The sequence below is a fragment of the Podarcis erhardii genome (assembly GCF_964252035.2).
Source record: "Podarcis erhardii genome assembly, chromosome: 6".
Taxonomy (NCBI): Eukaryota; Metazoa; Chordata; class Lepidosauria; order Squamata; family Lacertidae; genus Podarcis; species Podarcis erhardii.
The window spans coordinates 83,899,835-83,917,657 of NC_138510.1; the positions used below are offsets into that span (position 1 = coordinate 83,899,835).

At 44.1% G+C, this 17,823-nt stretch overlaps 1 long non-coding RNA gene across 1 annotated transcript; it reads right to left on the reverse strand.

Annotated features, from left to right (window-relative positions):
• Nucleotides 1–5,168: 5,168 nt before the first annotated feature.
• On the reverse strand, nucleotides 5,169–13,302 carry LOC309344026. The gene is made up of 2 exons (XR_014157554.1): nucleotides 13,205–13,302; nucleotides 5,169–5,755 (listed from the first exon to the last, which is right to left on the reverse strand). It is a non-coding gene; the product is annotated as an uncharacterized lncRNA (long non-coding RNA).
• Nucleotides 13,303–17,823: the final 4,521 nt, after the last annotated feature.

Genomic DNA, 17,823 nt, shown 5'->3' on the forward strand with positions numbered 1-17,823 from the left:
TGAAAATTACACATGCAAATATTATTATTTGCTGTTTGTAAAACCATATGGGACGTGGGTGGCGCTGTGGTCTAAACCACAGAGCCTAGGGCTTGCCGATCAGAAGGTCGGCGGTTCGAATCCCCACGACGGGGTGAGCTCCCGTTGCTCGGTCCCTGCTCCTCCCAACCTAGCAGTTCAAAAGCGTGTCAAAGTGCACATAAATAGGTACCACTCCGGCGGGAAGGTAAATGGCGTTTCCGTGCGCTGCTCTGGTTCGCCAGAAGCAGCTTAGTCATGCTGGCCACATGACCCGGAAGCTGTATGCCGGCTCCCTCGGCCAATAAAGCGAGATGAGCGCCGCAACCTCAGAGTCATTCGCGACTGGACCTGATGGTCAGGGGTCCCTTTACCTTTACCTTTACCTTTAAAACCATATAGGCACTCAAGCTAGGGAGCTGAGAGGTTTAAGCCTCTGCAGACCAGCCACTGTCTTCCCTGTGGCTGCTATCCACATGTTTCTTCTTGAAAAAAGTGGAGGGGATCTTGTGGTTCTACAGAATTGTTGGACTCCAAAGCTGTTGTAGTGTTGTGGATATCAAGGAGCTAACATTCTGTGCTGTGGAAATGCTGACTCAGCAGCACATTATGACTAAGCATCACCAGACATGGGGATTTGCCTTACTGGCCTATAGCCAGCTAGTATTTCTTTGTCTGTCCCCACAAACTCTCAAAAGAAATCATCTGAGAAAAGCAATGAACTGATACGTCATTAAGAAACTAACATGTGAGCCAGCCCTTTGGAATACAAGGTGTGACCAGAAAGTCCAGTGAACGGTCACAGAAATCGGACAGCAAGAAATATTTAAACATACAATTGGCACTGGAAACCTACAAAATGCTCACAATTGTGTAACTCGAAAGACAGTGTATGAACGGTTTAAGCATTTTTGTGAAGGACGGCAAACCATCAAAGATGACCCTCGGTCTGGCAGACCGTCGATGAGCAAAACAGTGGCAAATGTTGACAGAGTTCGTGTGAGCTATTGATGAGGGATAAGTGTTTGTACGTCTGAATGATGGCGGAAAAATTGCATATTCTGCATGAAATCGTTACTGAGGTTACTGAGTTGTCCCACCTTCCATATATTCCCAATCTGGCCCCACTGGGTTTCTTTCTTTTTCTAAAACTGAAATCTGCACTGAAAGGGCACAGATTTCCCAACATTTCACAAGTCCAAGCTGCTGTGACAAGGGAACTGAAAGCAGTACGAAAAGAGGACTTCTCCAGAAGTTTCCAACAGTTCTATGAATGTTGTCAACGGTGCATTGTATCAGAGGAGGCCTACTTTGAAGACCTGTAAGGCATGTACGTTCGAATATTTCTTGCTGTCCAATTTCTGTGACCGTTCACTTAATTTTCCAGTCACACCTTGTATTATCATGGCCAAGATTGTTTGGCTAGCTGAGAACTCCAAGGATAAGATGAACTCTGTTTTTCAAATAATGATGTGTTTGTGGAATTTAACATTGGAGAAAGCACCAACATAAACATATACAAGCACATGGTTTTCCTACCTGACTATTGGAGTTAAAATGAATCCAATATATGTGAAGGTCAAAATAAGTTAACAGAGGTAAAAAAGAGAAAGGCATAAGAAATGCCCAGCTCGACACTAAGAGCTGAGTACTATATTTGAATGTCACTAGCTATCAGTGCTGAGAAGATCATCTTATTATATACTAAGTCAAAAACTCGTTTCCCAACATGTTAAGGCTATGCCTGTATTCTTGGAAATTGGCTCAGACTTTGAAGGATACAATTTCAGTGATTGTGGTATAGGCTATACATTTCTCAGTCAGGGATTCAACCCCCCCCCCCCCAATTCCATGCTCCTTTGAAATTACATGGGTGTGAAATTGCAGCTTGTGAAAGATAGTTCCTATCACCACTTTGGTTGTGATTTGAATAAACAGCAACAGAGAGTCTGTAAAAGAAATTTGAAGCATCAGCAATTGGACAGCGTGGGGAAGAATGAGCTTTTCCTGTGAGTTCACAGCATAAGGGCAAGATTAATCATTATGCTTATTATGCTGCAAGTGTTGGTTACCTGGAGTTCATATGCTACTGCATTTTGTGAATTCCACTGTGTGAACTTGTGAATAGCTTCCTTGAAACATGATGTGAGATTAGGATTGAACCAAAACTGCATACTTTTATGTTCAGTGTTGTGAATGTTAAAAGCACCTCCCATTTTTAGCCATATTTGATACTATTTGCAAACGTAATTGCATTGTTTAAGTACCGTATTTTTTGCTCTATAAGACTCACTTTTTCCCTCCTAAAAAGTAAGGGGGAGTGTGTGTGCGTCGTATGGAGCGAATGCAGGCTGCGCAGCTATCCCAGAAGCCACAACAGCAAGAGGGATTGCTGCTTTCACTGCGTAGCGATCCCTCTTGCTGTTCTGGCTTCTGAGATTCAGAATATTTTTTTTCTTGTTTTCCTCCTCCAAAAACTAGGTGCGTCTTGTGGTCTGGTGCATCTTATAGAGCGAAAAATATGGTACCATTCAGTGAACTTCTGTTCCTTTCTTTACTCTCACTATAGTTACCTTCGTTTGCTGTGAGTAACATTGAATTTGATTGTGTGTAGTAGTTCACTACAGTCAGTTTACGTTCCATAATTTACATTGATGTAAACTGGGAGTATGAACCATGGATAACTGATTATCATTCCACAAGGGGGGAGACTACTGTGAGACCAATCTCTTCATTTAAAACAATTATTGGGTTGTTATTATATAACAGCAAGAACAGCAACAACAAGCTCTTACTGATCTTAACCCCTATTTTACAGTATTTTACAGTATGCTAAAGGAAGGGCAACATGAGGAAAACATGTTGGTAGAAATAGCTTCTTTCTCTGACATTAGAAGTCTTCCCTCATACTCTAGAAAGGATAATAAAAACCTCATTTTATTCCAATTTATATGTACACATCATGGTCAGAAAGATGTGTATTCAGCCTTCCCCAGCAAGAATGCAAAAGCTGACCTCTTTCTGAGAATAAAAAATCCAAGAAATAATTAGATCAGCAGGATTGTTTTTTCCTATCTTTGCATTTTTCTTTAGCAGACCACCAAAATACATTTTAAACTCTGATGAGAAAAAGTGCCTGCAGCTCTTGAGATGAGCTCCACAGGAATGAAACTGATTACAATTTTATATGAGAGAGCTGGGAAACAAAAATGTTGGCTTTAAAATACTGTTTGGTGTCATTACCAAATCTTCCTTTAATGTAACAATGGCAATAGTTTAAACAAGGACCTGTCGGTTGTGTTATCAAAAACAATATCTCCGTAGATGCATTAGAGGGTGTTACAATCTATAGTTTCAGATCGTCCCATTATGCTGTTAATATTTCAGGTTTCTGTTTTCAGTTTTATGTAACAAATATTGGCTTTCATCATTCAAGTCCATTCGAATTTATTTTTTTTGGCAAGCTTTAATAGGAACTTAGTAATTTGCACAAGCCATATAAAAATGGGTTTCCTTCAGGAGGTTCCGAGGTTCAGTTCCTCACAGGACCAGTTAGGGCTGAGAAGGATTCCATCCTGTAGCCCTGGAAGCTATTGCTTGTGTTCAAACTGAAAATGGGGATGAGGAATGGCAAGAGATTTGGAGGTGAAAACTTTTCCCGTTAAACTTATGCACATTTCAGAGTTATAATCAACCTCTGTGCCTGAAGAACCTAACATTCTGTGGTCTCGCTGCATTCATTTACCTTATCTGAATCCTCACAACATTAATCTGTGAAATTTATCAGTGTTCACCGTGAATAATGATTTTAGCTTTAATGCTTATCATTTTCTTGTTATAAATGCTGAAACCTCCACATTTTCACACAGGCCCAGGTATACATTAAAGCGCAGTGTGATTATATTATCTGTGCATAGTCATTCACGAAATTACCCGATAGCCTTAGGCAACTCATTACCTCTCAACATCAGTGACCTACCTCACAGGGCTATTGGGGAAAGTGTAAAATTAAGATTGTCACCCACTCTGCAGGCCAAGCTGTATAAAAAAACCCCCAACATTAATAATGAGCCCTGTTTGCTTCATGGATGTGGGGAAAATGAGATGACCTAGCACTTCTGTGTAAATACTGAATAATGCTTGAGAAGTTTGAGAAGATGTACTGTGCTTATATCTTTGGACAAGACCTTGATTCCTGACTGAACCCCAAGCAGAGATCACAAATGGGTGTTGTTCTTGTTTTGGAGCGGGTTCCCAGCGGGGGAGCATATTTTCCCAGTACCCGGGAAGATGCTGGTGGCAACATGAGGAAGACACAGCAGGGCACTCATGTGCCGGATTTACGTATAAGCTAAACAAGCTATAACTTAAGGCCCTACTCTCTTGCCCCCCCCCAAAAAAAATTAAAGGAAAAAAACACACCTGGATGTACATTTCCAAAATACAAGATAAAAAACAAATAAAATAAAACCTACATGCAACAACAGTGTTTTGTGCTTTGTAGGCTCCTATGATATAAGTAATGGGCCCCGCCTGCTCCCTAAAACATTCAATGCAAAAACAGCAACAATTTGTTGTTGACAAAGGACAGCTGGACATATAAAGGGCCCCATTACCTTCAGTAGATTAGGGCCTCATCAAACCTAAATCTGGCCCTGGCCCCATAAGTCTGATTCAAAGGGCGTGTCCCTGTTGCATCCTCCTCATGTCTGCCATTTAAGAAGTCACAGATTTGAGGGGGGGGGGGAGTGAAAGTGGTGTAAGTGCCTTTCAGAGAAAGAATTGATTATAAATGTGTGGAATTGTAAAAAGGCAGAAAAATATATTTAGAAAAAATGAATGTAAAAGCCATGAAAGAATATTGTAAGATTTGGGGTTCATTATTTTTTTTAAAGCAACATTCCACCTCTCTAGACGAGAGTTAATGAGAACTTTAATATTGGCGTTTGGAGGGAACACACATCGCTTCTAGTTTTTGAACTCTATTACAATAAATTGACTTTAATAAGAAATGTCCAGGGAATGCTTTCTTATACCCCATGGAAATATTAACTTTCCACCAAGATCATACTGTTTGTAGTGTTCTTTTAATAAAAAAGTTTTTGAAGGTGAAAAAAATATGAAATCAAATTTGGACCATGTGAGGATCTAGCACAGCTACTATTGTCATTGTTTAATTTGCTTTTTCCTGCCTGAGAAACATTGACAGAATGAAAAAGGGTTAGGAATGAAATGCAACGTATATTGATCACTGTATACCCAGCTGTGGTATTGGTACAACTAACTTCATTTCCAAAGGCCAAGGAAAGAGAAATCTGTGTCACTGAAGAAGACTGTTACCCTCAAAAGCTTTTAGGACTCTGGTGATGGGAAGGTGATCAAAACCAATAGTGATATTAAAAAAAGGGCATTCCAGATAAGGGTTTCAAAATGGTGAGAATACATCATCTAATGAGCTCCCCTCAGAGGTTCAGCCTGAAAACCATGAGGGTAAAAAGTGTGCCAGAGAGCCATGGCTTTCTGTTCTGGCTCCACCCTCAACATCTCCATGAACTTTGGTCTCGCCTCCTCCTCTCCTCATCTCTGTGTATTTTGTGCAAAAGTCTGTGCCAGCAGACTTGCTGAGTTCAAGGAAGCTTCTAAGCATCTTCAGCTGAGCGCATGTAGAAGCTCCCTTCATGCAGGAAGATGGAGATGAAGTATGAGCAAAGACTTCAGGGGCAGAGTGGGGTTTAGGCTGAAAGATAAAAGAAAGGCTACAGACTCTGTGTCTTCCAAAACTAACTTCAATTATGTCCTCCTCTTCTTGGTGAACTTAATCGTTGGCCTGTCTGGGGCAAGGGACTCTCCACAAAGAATGCTACACATTTGACTTTATTCTGAATTTCCCTGCCCCATAGTCATACTGTGTCCCATTAGAAACAATGACCGATCTCTCCTTTGACCCCACCCTCCAGTTAAGATGTTTGATGCATGTTTGATGCACAAACATAGGTGTGCTGCAATGAAATATCAATCCGCCCCTACCATTCTGGCATTTGTAATTATAAGGTGCTGCTGAACCTTGACCAGTTTATCTTTTTTGGGAAAACCCATCTCTTTTGAAAGTTCATCGGCATTCAGATTACACTTTTCTAACTCAGCCACAATTGTGAGAGATAATCAAAACTGAGCTAGGTAGTGTTGCTGAGTAATGAGGAAGCTGGTGTCTTTCCCATAGTTGTAGATTTCTTTAAAACTCTCCACTTTACGTTGCATTTATAGCTTAGGCTATATACACTGTGGCTCTAACACCCCTTGATTTAAGTCTATAATTACACTTCAGTCGTGATTCCAGCACACATGGATTCCATTGTCTATGGAGTCAGTGCATGTGTTTGGCACATGCCATAATTGCATTCTACTGAGAACTGAAACACTAGCCAAGAAAATGGAAATGAAAGCATCGAGAAGGAAACAGGAATTTCAATTCACAAACATTTTGCTGTAGACACTCTCCCCAGAGTCTCCTCCTCCACCACCCACACAAAAAAAGAAAGAAAAGCACCAGTAAATGAAGAATGAAACAATAAACACTGTGTCCCATTAGGGTAATTCAAGAATAAGAGGAAGTGAAGCAGTCATCATCATCACTAGTGCACACATCTATGGCTCAGCAATCTGGTTTTTTCTCTGTGTGAAGGTGTCATAGGAACAGAAGAAGAACCACGCTAGAGCAGACCAAAAGCCCACCTAGTATCACAGCATCACCAGATATCTTATAGGAAGCCCACCAGAAGGACTTGAGTGCTGCCACACTCTCCACATTTATGATCCTAAGCTGGTGGCAATCAGAGACATACTGTCTTATTCCTTAGCATGGTATACGACTGGTGTGGGGTTATAACACCCCCCACTTTTAGAAGCCACGTGGAGAGAATTCAGTTCAGGGATGTGTAATACCACTGATGTCCTTTTTCCACACATCCCTTTCCCTGTTGTGGGAAAGGGCACATACTTCTAATGCTGTTTTGTTCATTAGGTGTCAAGACAAACAGTTCAGGCATCCTTTACATCACTACATGTCTGTCAGTATGTTTTTTATTAAGTTATTATTATTATTATTTAAAAAAGCTAAAGGTTAGGTCTAGTCAAAGGTGACTGGGGTGCGACACTCATCTCACTTTCAGGCCGAGGGAGCCGACATTTGTCCACAGACAGCTTTCCAGGTCATGTGGCCAGCATGACTAAACTGCTTCTGCTGCAACAGAACATTGTGATGGAAACTGGAGCCCATGGAAACACCATTTACCTACCTGCCACAGTGGTACCTATTTATCTACTTTCACTAGTGTGCTATCAAACTGCTAGGTTGGCAGAAGCTGGGACAGAGCAACGGGAGCTCACTCTGTTGTGGGGATTTGAACTGCTGACCTTCTGATCAGCAAGCCCAAGAGGCTCAGTGGTTTAGACCATTATGCCACCCACATCTCACATTTTTATTATTGATGTTCTGTAATGTGTTTTCAATGTTGTACACAGCCCTAGGATCTTTTGATAAAGGGTGGTATATAAATTCAATAAATAATATTAATGACCATGCCGACTGAGGGGAAAATAATAATATATAATAATAATTTATTATTTATACCCCGCCCGTCTGGCTGAGTTTCCCTAGCCACTCTGGGCAGCTCCCAATCAAGTATTAAAAACAATAATTAAATATTGTTAAATATTAAAAACTTCCCTGTTAAATAATTAAATATTGTTAAATATTAAAAACTTCCCTGAACAGGGCTGCCTTCAGATGTCTTTTAAAGATAGGATAGCTACTTATTTCCTTCACATCTGAAGGGAGGGTGTTCCACAGGGTGGGCACCACTACTGAGAAGGCCCTCTGTCTCGTTTCCTGTAACCTTGTTTCTCACAATGAGGGAACCGCCAGAAGGCCCTCGGCACCGGATCTGTGTCCGGGCTGAACAATTGGGGTGGAGACGCTCCTTCAGGTATACAGGACTGAGGCCATTTAGGGCTTTAAAGGTCAGCACCAACACTTTGAATTGTGCTCGGAAACGTACTGGGAGTCTACACACTGGCAGTTGCTCACAGGTGGGCTTCCAGAAATGATAGGTACAGTTCCCCTCCTTCTCCAGAGGGAATGGCATTAGATTACATGGCTCAGAACAGCAGCCATACAATGGCTGTAGATCCAGCTGTAGAGACTTTTGCATTGGCTGTCATGGTGATATTCGTACTTCCCGATATGACACTTTGCTCTCACATTTAGTGGATTGGGAGAATCATCAAAGTGCTGCAAGATCTGGTAAAAATATTAACAGGTGGTAAGCTAATTGGGCCCCAACTACACCTTTTGTTCATGTCAGAAAGACACTGATCAGTGTTGCAAACTTCTGTCTAATCAGATATCGCTATCCGTTAATTTGATACAATGCGGGCACCAAAGAAAATTAAGAGACTTCAAAAAATGGTATCAAAATAAATCTTCCCCTGACAGAATGAGAAAGCAGATGGCTCTGGCTGTAGGGCAAAAATTTCAAAGAGGCAAAGTGGGATTCAATTACAAAACACAAAGTAATGCATGGGATTCTGTGACTTGCGTGGGATTTTAAACAAAATGGCTAAAACTCTGGCTTTTTTATAAAAATATCATTTGTTCGAATGTAGTAACCACTTTTCAGTTGGAAATGCAAAACCAGTTCACAGCATCAATGAAAACACAAGTCACCAGTAAAGAGGAAATGGGAATAGGAAAAGAGTTGCAGAATAGGAGGGGATGGTGTGTTCATAATTACTAAAGGGACCCCTGACCATTAGGTCCAGTCGTGGCTGACTCTGGGGTTGCGGTGCTCATCTCACTTTATTGGCCGAGGGAGCCGGCGTACAGCTTCCGGGTCATGTGGCCAGCATGACTAAGCCGCTTCTGGCGAACCAGAGCAGCACACAGAAACGCTGTTTACCTTCCCGCCGGAAGTAAGTATTTATCTACTTGCACTTTGACGTGCTTTCAAACTGCTAGGTTGGCAGGAGCAGGGACCGTCGCGGGGATTCGAACCGCCGACCTTCAGATCGGCACGTCCTAGGCTCTGTGGTTTAACCCACAGCGCCACCCATGTTAGGCAGGAGGTTAAAATGGTGCTTAGTAGCTGCAATGCATGAGGACAATGCAGAGGGTTTCCATGGGGGTGGTCTTTGTACAAGGGAGACTGTGCAAAAGGAGCCGGGAACAGAAGACATGGGGTGAAGGTAGAAATGAGTGCAAAATAGATGGGAGAAAATGGAATGTTTTCTTGATTGGGCAGATAGTGCAAGTAAAGTATCTCAAAGTGGAGCAAGCAGGTGGGCAGAGCCTTCCCTCCCCACGTGAGACAAATTTGCTGGTGAATTTTCATGAGAACTCCTAAAACAAATCAATAAATGACACAGAAATATGGAAAGCCGAATTTAAGAATGGCAAAATGAGAAACTGAGAGAAACATTGGCAGACTCGCCCACCCCACCACAACTTGTGATTCACAGACCAAACCAAATTTGCCATCATTTGTGGGTGCTTAATAGCTTCTACTAAGGGACGAGGGTGGCGCTGGGGGTTAAAACACAGAGCCTAGGGCTTGCTGATCAGAAGGTCGGCGGTTCGAATCCCCGTGATGGGGTGAGCTCCCATTGCTTGGTCCCTGCTCCTGCCAACCTAGCAGTTCAAAAGCACGTCAAAGTGCAAGTAGATAAATAGGTACCGCTCCAGTGGGAAGGTAAACGGCATTTCCATGCACTGCTCTGGTTCACCAGAAGCGGCTTAGTCATGCTGGCCACTTGACCCAGAAGCTGTCCACCGGCTCCCTCGGCCAATAAAGCGAGATGAGCGCCGCAACCCCAGAGTCGGCCACGACTGGACCTAATGGTCAGGGGTCCCTTTACCCTTTACCTTTAATAGCTTCTACTAAGTTTTTCTTTTCTTCTATGTGATTAACCAATAACCCCTCCTCAAAAAGAACTGTCACATAACTGACCTAAGCAGGATGATTAAAAACTGTGTGGAAATGATTTACTACCAAAAGTTTGGCTTGTGAGATTGAGAAAAAGAACAAGGGCTTTTGATGGCACAGCAACAAAAAGGGAGTCGCCATTTTGACAGGTTCTGTCGAAAGATTCATGATCGGGAGGAGGAAGCTTTGTTTTCATATTGGATTCCTGGTAGAACCTCCTTGAGGACTGAGAAAGAGGGACAGACCTGTGAAAAGTGAATGAGTAGACAGCAAGAATGTTTTTCTTTATGGAAGCAATGAAATACAGCAGCTGTCTGAAATATGACTCTTGGACGAACGGAAAAATCCACACAGGAATACAAATTTGTTTCAACCCGCTTATGGAGACAATCAGAGGCCACAAAGACAAAGAGAAAGGAAAAATATATGAAAACAACTAGAAGAGATGTGGAAAACAGCAAGAAAGGATTGGACCAAATTCTGAACATTATTTGGATAGGTTTGTGGACTTTTAAAGCAGCAGCGGCAAGAGGATTGGATCCCTTTTGGAACTTGAAATATGGGTACCCCCAACAAAAATTTAAAATTAGGCTCTGTAATTCGGAACTTATGTGATTTGATATGATTGGTCTGTTAATAATTTTATTTTATTTTTTTTAAAAAATAGCTTCTACTAAGGGACGTGGGTGGTGCTGTGGGTTAAACCACAGAGCCTACGGATTGCTGATCAGAAGGTTGGCGGTTCAAATCCCCGCGACAGGGTAATCTTCCATTGCTCAGTCTCTACTCCTGCCAACCTAGCAGTTCAAAAGCACGTCAAAGTGCAAGTAGATAAATAGGTACCGCTCCGGCGGGAAGGTAAACGGCGTTTCCATGCACTGCTCTGGTTCACCAGAAGCGGCTTAGTCATGCTGGCCACATGAACCGGAAGCTGTACACCGGCTCCCTCGGCCAATAAAGCAAGATGAGCGCTGCAACCCCAGAGTCATCCGCGACTGGACCTAACGGTCAGGGGTCCCTTTACTTTTTAATAGCTCATTTTTGCAATAACAGAAAGGGAAGAGAAGAGGACCTTTGATGAGCTCTATATAGAGTACCATATATATAGAAAGCAGAGGGAGATTGTCTTAGGTAGATATAGCCTGTAATACAGAAGGCACCCTTATTGGAAAACTTTGTTATCTCATTTCAATTCATTTCCCCCCTACAGCTGTAATTATGAGCAATGTTAGTTCATTCCATATTCAACAGATCTTCCTCAGAAAGTTGCATTATGCAAAGGAACACTAACAGACTCTTCAACAAACAGCTTTTTCATTAAAGTCTCTGGAGAAGTAGAGAGAACATACACAATTGGCATCTTTTACTTGGGGAAAACATGGCATTGGATCAAATATGCCATTCATAAATGATGAAGATGGGTATACTCCACGTCTTTGGAAAGTGAACTGCGTATCATCCATGGCTGGTACATTTGAAAGATTAATTGGGAAGTTTAGCACTTTATTTATTTGTCTGTATTTACCTATTTTCTTATTTAAAAGCATTTACATGCTGGGCTTTCATTGGCCCAAACTCCCAACTCCCAACTCAGAACTCTGAAACCCAGAACAAAACAAAACCATCTCAAACACACAGTAAAATGATATTTAAAACTGGCGGAGCAGAAACAGTACAAAAGAAAATCTGTCTTAAGCTACTTCTTTTTTTAAAAAAAACAAAATACTTTGTATTAAAAATAAACAATATTAGTTGCACGTTTCCATGGAGCTCATAGGTCCAAGCCTTTAAGCCTTCTTTATCATAAAATCATAGAATTGTAGAGTTCCAAGGAACTCAAAGGGTTATCCAGTTGAACCCCTTGCACTGTGGTCTAAACCACTGAGCCTCTTGGGCTTCCCAATCAGTAGGTCAGCGGTTCTAACCCCCGCGGCGGAGTGAGCTCCCGGCTTCTGCCAACCTAGCAGTTTGAAAGCACACCAGTGTAAATATATAAATAGGTACCAATGTGGCAGGAAGGTAAACAGTGTTTCCGTGTGCTCTGGCTTCTGTCACAGTGTTCTGTTGTGATAGAAGCGGTTTAGTCATGCTGGCCACATGACCTGGAAAGCTGTCTGTGGATAAACACTGGCTCCCTCAGCCTGAAAGCGAGATGAGCGCCGCAACCCCAGAGTCACTTTTGACTGGAATTAACTGTCCAGGGGTCCTTTACCTTTACTTTTTACTGCACGGTTTAGAACCTGAATTGTGCAGGTTTCTGAAACCCAAGGCAGTACAGGCAGGGGCATACGAAGTGGGGGTGGAGGGGGTGGTGTGCCCCGGGTGCCACTCTGGGAGGGGGTAACAAGATGGCCCCTGCCTCCCCCCAGCTGTAGAGCAGCTGAGGGCACGCAGTCCAGGGGTGTAGCGTGGGGGGTGCAGGGGGGCCAGCCGCACCGGGTGCAACATTTGGGGGGGGGGCGCACTCGCACTTGCAGCTCTCTGCCCCTACCTGGCTCACTCACTCTCTCTCACTGCAGTGCTGGCTGTGCGAATCCGATCCGAGCTGCCGGGTCGCCGCCCACTGTGGAGGGGGAGGGTGCCAGGCGTACGTTGCAGTGCGGAGCGGAGAGAGAGCGAGGGAGGGACTATCTGGGGGAGGGACAGTGCAGCGGCCGCCCAGCGCAGCGCTGAGAGCGGGAGAGAACCACACCCGACTAGCCCAGGCAGCAGCAAGAAGAAGCTGGCAGCGGCGGCAGGTTAGGGGTTAGGGGCGCAAATTACTTGCCTTGCCCCGGGTGCTGACAACCCACGCTACGCAACTGATGCAGTCTGAGGGCACGCAGCCTCTCGCACGGCAACCATACGGGATGCCGCACTTGCGCACTCAGTACAGGATGACGCTTGCATGGCAGCCTGCATGGACGCTGTGCAAGCAGCAGCCCGTATGGCCATCGTGTGTGAGTGACAGCCCGTATGGACTGTGCATGTGCAGCAGCCCATATGGAGTGAGCACGTGTGGCAGCCTGTATGGTCATCGTGTGTATGCACTCTGTACAGGATGCCGCACATGCGCAGTCCGTACGGACGTTGTATGTGCGTCACCGGCAGTTTGCACCACCCCTCGGCGTCCCGCCTCGGGTGCTGGAGAGGGCTCCTCCGCCACTGAGTACAGGAGGAGCTCCACTTCAGAAGTTCGAAGTGGTCAGAGCTTAGCACACTCATACCTGTCTTCTCTGGCCACTTGGAACATTTACGTGCAAGCGGAGGGCTTGAGTGATGGCATGCTTATGGGCCATTCCAAGTGAAGAACCACAGACAGAACCTTTGCAGCACTGCACACCTCCAAGATAATATGTCACAATGGAGACAGTTGCTCATGCATTCAGTCACAAGGGGTACTCTTCACACATGACATTCAACAAATGTACCATCTGAGTAGCCATGGACACAATAGCTGAGCCATTCAAACAACAAGTGTATACCCTCACACAAACACTGTAGAGAAAGCATGTATCTGTGTTTAGTGTAACATGTGAACAATTAAGCAAGTAATCAAGCGATGGGAGCAGAAAGGATGTGTTTGTGAATCATATACAGAATTGATAGCTGGGATTGATTGCTGGGGAGCTCCATTTAGAATAAGAGAATTCCACAGTTGGAAGGGACCCTGAGGATTGTCTAGTCCAACTTGCTACAATGCAGGAGTATGCAAGTGTCCCATATGGGGATCGAACCTGCAACCTTGGTACTATCAACACCACACTCTAACCAACTGAGCTAGAACCCTTCCTTTTGCCAATTTGGGGTAGTGTGGGTATGTCTGGATATCTGGAATCGCACTGAAAGATCTGAGATTATTAAGGCTTGGTCTACCTGGGCTCTTTGAGAACTCCAAATCTGCTACTCCCCTCCGGGTACAGCATGGTGCTCTGGATAACTCCATGCAGCTATTTGACCTGTGCAAGGAAGGGTGCAGAAAAGATGCCACTGGCAGTGAATTGAGGCCTAAATTTCCTTCGGCATCCAGAGTTAGATGACAGATAGGTTTGGCAATCCATCCTTTCTTGGATTATTCATGAATCAGACTGGAAGGGGACATCCTGAATACCTGGATACTGCAAGGGATGGTGGGGTACCTGCTCTTCAATATCTCTGTGTGGTATCCAGATGTGGTTCACCACATCTGGGTTATCCTAAGGCATTCTCTCTGCTCTGTCCTCTGCAGATAATTTTTCAACATAGTTAGGATCTGCTACAGGACAAAATATTATTGTGAACAGCCAAGTTCTCTAATACAGTTTTGGAATACTTTACTTTTTATTATCTTGTACTACGAAATGACTTAATTTGTTTTCTGTGCAAAGATTCTAAGAATAGAAAATCTATTATGTTGGTACAATAATAGCGCCTACATTTCCTATAGCAACCTGCATTGCATTCTTAAGGCATAATGTGGTCTGCAGCGATAAGCAATAGTAACTGTGCTGGACTTTGTGTGGATTCAGACTTATTTATTTATTTTCAATGCCCATCGGTTCTAAACTTCCATTTTTGTACATTATTTAGTTACTCACATTTCTGGTGCATACAGACCAATTAAGAGAGTATTGTGGCAAAGCAACTTTGGCCTTCTCAATATGATTTAAATGTGCTTTGGACACGGAAATATATGACACTACTATATTGCACCAATTCTAGAATCCCAAAAGGGCTGCTTTAGGAAAACTTTCAATCAAACTATAGGATTAGTACACAGTGGCCTCACACCTGTTTACATGGCTGATCAGAACAAAGTCACGGCCAGGCGTGCTTTTAGTGTGTGTGCATTGCCCAGGAGCAGTGGCTGCTGGTACCTTTTGGGATTGGTAGAGCAGAAGGCAAAGAGCCCAACAGCAGGTGGTTCCAGAAGGCTAACAGAAGGCTTAGCTAAATAATCGTAGTTCTGTCTCCATCCTCCTCCCTGTTGAATTCTACAAGAATACCCTGAGACTAAGGAGGGAACTGTAAGGCAGTCTTCATCCTCTTCTTTGGTGATCACTCATAGCTATGTAAGATTGTCTTCCATAAACACGGTTTAAGCAATGAGTCTGTAAGTGACTGTGGAGGCCAATTCTGGATCCACACATCCTTCCACAGTGGGGACATAGGTTTCCGGGCGGGAGTTGATCACGGTGAGGGTTTGCCAAGCATGCCTTCCTCTTAGTGCATTTTTCTCTATCGTCCTGAGTTCAAGCATCTTCAAAACTCATGTCACCTTTGGTAATGGCTGTTCTCCAACTGAAATGCTCACAGGCCAGTGTTTCCCAGTTTAAGATTTGCCTTGAGAGAGTCTTTGAACCTCTTTTGTTGACCACCCACATTACACTTTCCATTTTTAAGTTTGGAATAGAGTAGCTGCTTTGGAAGATGATAATCAGGCATCCGCACAACATGACCAGTCCAATGAAGTTGATGTTGAAGAGTCATTGCTTCGACACTGGTGATCTTTGCTTCTTCCAGTACACAGGCATTAGTTCACCTGTCTTCTCAAGGAGATGTGTAAAAAAAAATTTGAGACACCGTTGATGGAATCTTTCGAGGAGTTGGAGATGGGGTTTAAGGCAGTACTGTAAGGCAGTACCACCCCCTGAACTAGATGTAGGAGGAGACTCTTGAGAGTCCCATGGACTGCAAGAAGATCAAAACTATCCATTCTGAAGGAAACCAGCCCTGAGTGCTCACTGGAAGGACAGATCCTGAAGCTGAGGCTCCAATACTTTGGCCACCTCATGAGAAGAGAAGACTCCCTGGAAAAGACCATGATGTTGGGAAAGATGGAGGGCACAAGGAGAAGGGGACGACAGAGGAAGAGATGGTTGGATAGTGTTCTCAAAGCTACCAGCATGAGTTTGACCAAACTGCGGGAGGCAGTGGAAGACAGGAGTGCCTGGCGTGCTCTGGTCCATGGGGTCACGAAGAGTCAGACACGACTAAATGACTAAACAACAAGAACAACAAGGAGGCAGGAAAGGTAGGGGCTGGCTAAGTGAAGAAGAAATTGGTGGGACGGCACCAATTCACCCAAAAGGATCAGCCTCCATTGACTAGGAGAACAGGTACTGCCAGACTCCCAACTGTGTGTTTGCGTGTGAAGACCCCCCAAACCACCCCCAAATAAATACACAATAGACACAGAATTTTAGTTTAAGGTTTTGGGCAATAATTTTGGCCACAACTTTATTGATTACAGCATGTGAGTGGTTGCTTAGGCATTGGTTCCTGACTACCTGAACCTATACTGTGTCAGGAACAGGACTGACAACTGGGCACCACCTTATGTCAGTACAGGAAAGCATCCTGGGGGAGCTAGAACTCCTTCGATCTCACAACTCACCCCAGATGCTCCCAGGGGCTCTGGCGTGGCCCTAGCCCCTTGACAGGGTTCAGACAAAAGCAAGGTGAACCCCTGGATTCCTTTAACGGAATTCCCTAGCAGCAGCAATGGAGGGGGCAAGCACAGCCAACCACCCCCCCAAAAAAAATTCGAACCAAGGCCTGACTGACAACCTTACAAAGTTGTGACAATTTGCTACATGGTAGGAAGGCTAATCGCCGAAGAATTGATGCTTGTGAATTATGGTGCTGGAGGAGACTCTTGAGAGTCCCATGGACTGCAAGAAGATCAAACCTATCCATTCTTAAGGAAATCAGCCCTGAGTGCTGATTGGAAGGACAGATCCTGAAGCTGAGGCTCCAATACTTTGGCCACCTCATGAGAAGAGAAGACTCCCTGGAAAAGACCCTGATTTTGGGAAAGATGGAGGGCACAAGGAGAAGGGGACGACAGAGGATGAGATGGTTGGATGGTGTTCTTGAAGCTACCAGCATGAGTTTGACCAAACTGAGGGAGGCAGTGGAAGACAGGAGTACCTGGCGTGCTCTGGTCCATGGGGTCATGAAGAGTTGGACAAGACTAAATGACTAAACAAACAAGGCAAAAACCAAGTGGCACCAGCTAATTAGCCAAATGGCAAAATTCCTACCCGGCCCCTGCTCCAAAACAGATGACCCCTAGACAGCCACAGCAAGGTCCAAAGAAAAGCCCTAAATATAGGGAAGGAGGGTGATCCGGTGTACATTGCGATTAAGTGGAAGCTCCACACGATGTGCAGCAGCTTAAACAGCCCCTCGGTAGCCAATAGCCATCCCAAAAGCCAAATTTCTGCCCCAGCAACTGAGGGGCATCCAATGGGGTGTTTTGGCTATCCAAATGGTCCTGTCCCAACAACCAGGAGGCAGTTTAGGTGATCTCACTGCAACACACGCTCCCCATGATGGAGGACACAACTTCTGTGATGCACGGAAAAACTGGGGGCAGTGTGAGCATGCCTTGAGTCACCCAGCAAAGTTTTGCAGGCTTGTTCCCTCTTTGTCTTTCCACCTCACCCCAAGGAAATGATTCTGTGATTAAGAAGCAACAGCTGAATCTTACAAAATGTAAAAGTATTTTAGTAGCTGCCGAGTTAATCAGAATCAATTAACTTTTCGCACAAGAGTGGGCCATTAGCAATGCATAGTAGTCACATTATCATCTGCTAAGCCTGTGCTTCTTGCACCTCTGCTTGCTAATGATTTTTGCGCTTAAAACTGTGGTAAGGTATCTTAGCATAGACTTAGACTTCACATGACATTTAATCATGCGAGGTTGGTTCCCCTCAGGATTTGCTTTCATAAATAAATACAGCAGCCACTCAGACCTTCAATTGGAGACCAGTATTTTCTATTTCCAAATGCCCCTTGCCTGCTTCATTTGCCCCTAATGGGGGACAGGTACATGTGGGCACACAATACTGGCTTAAAACAC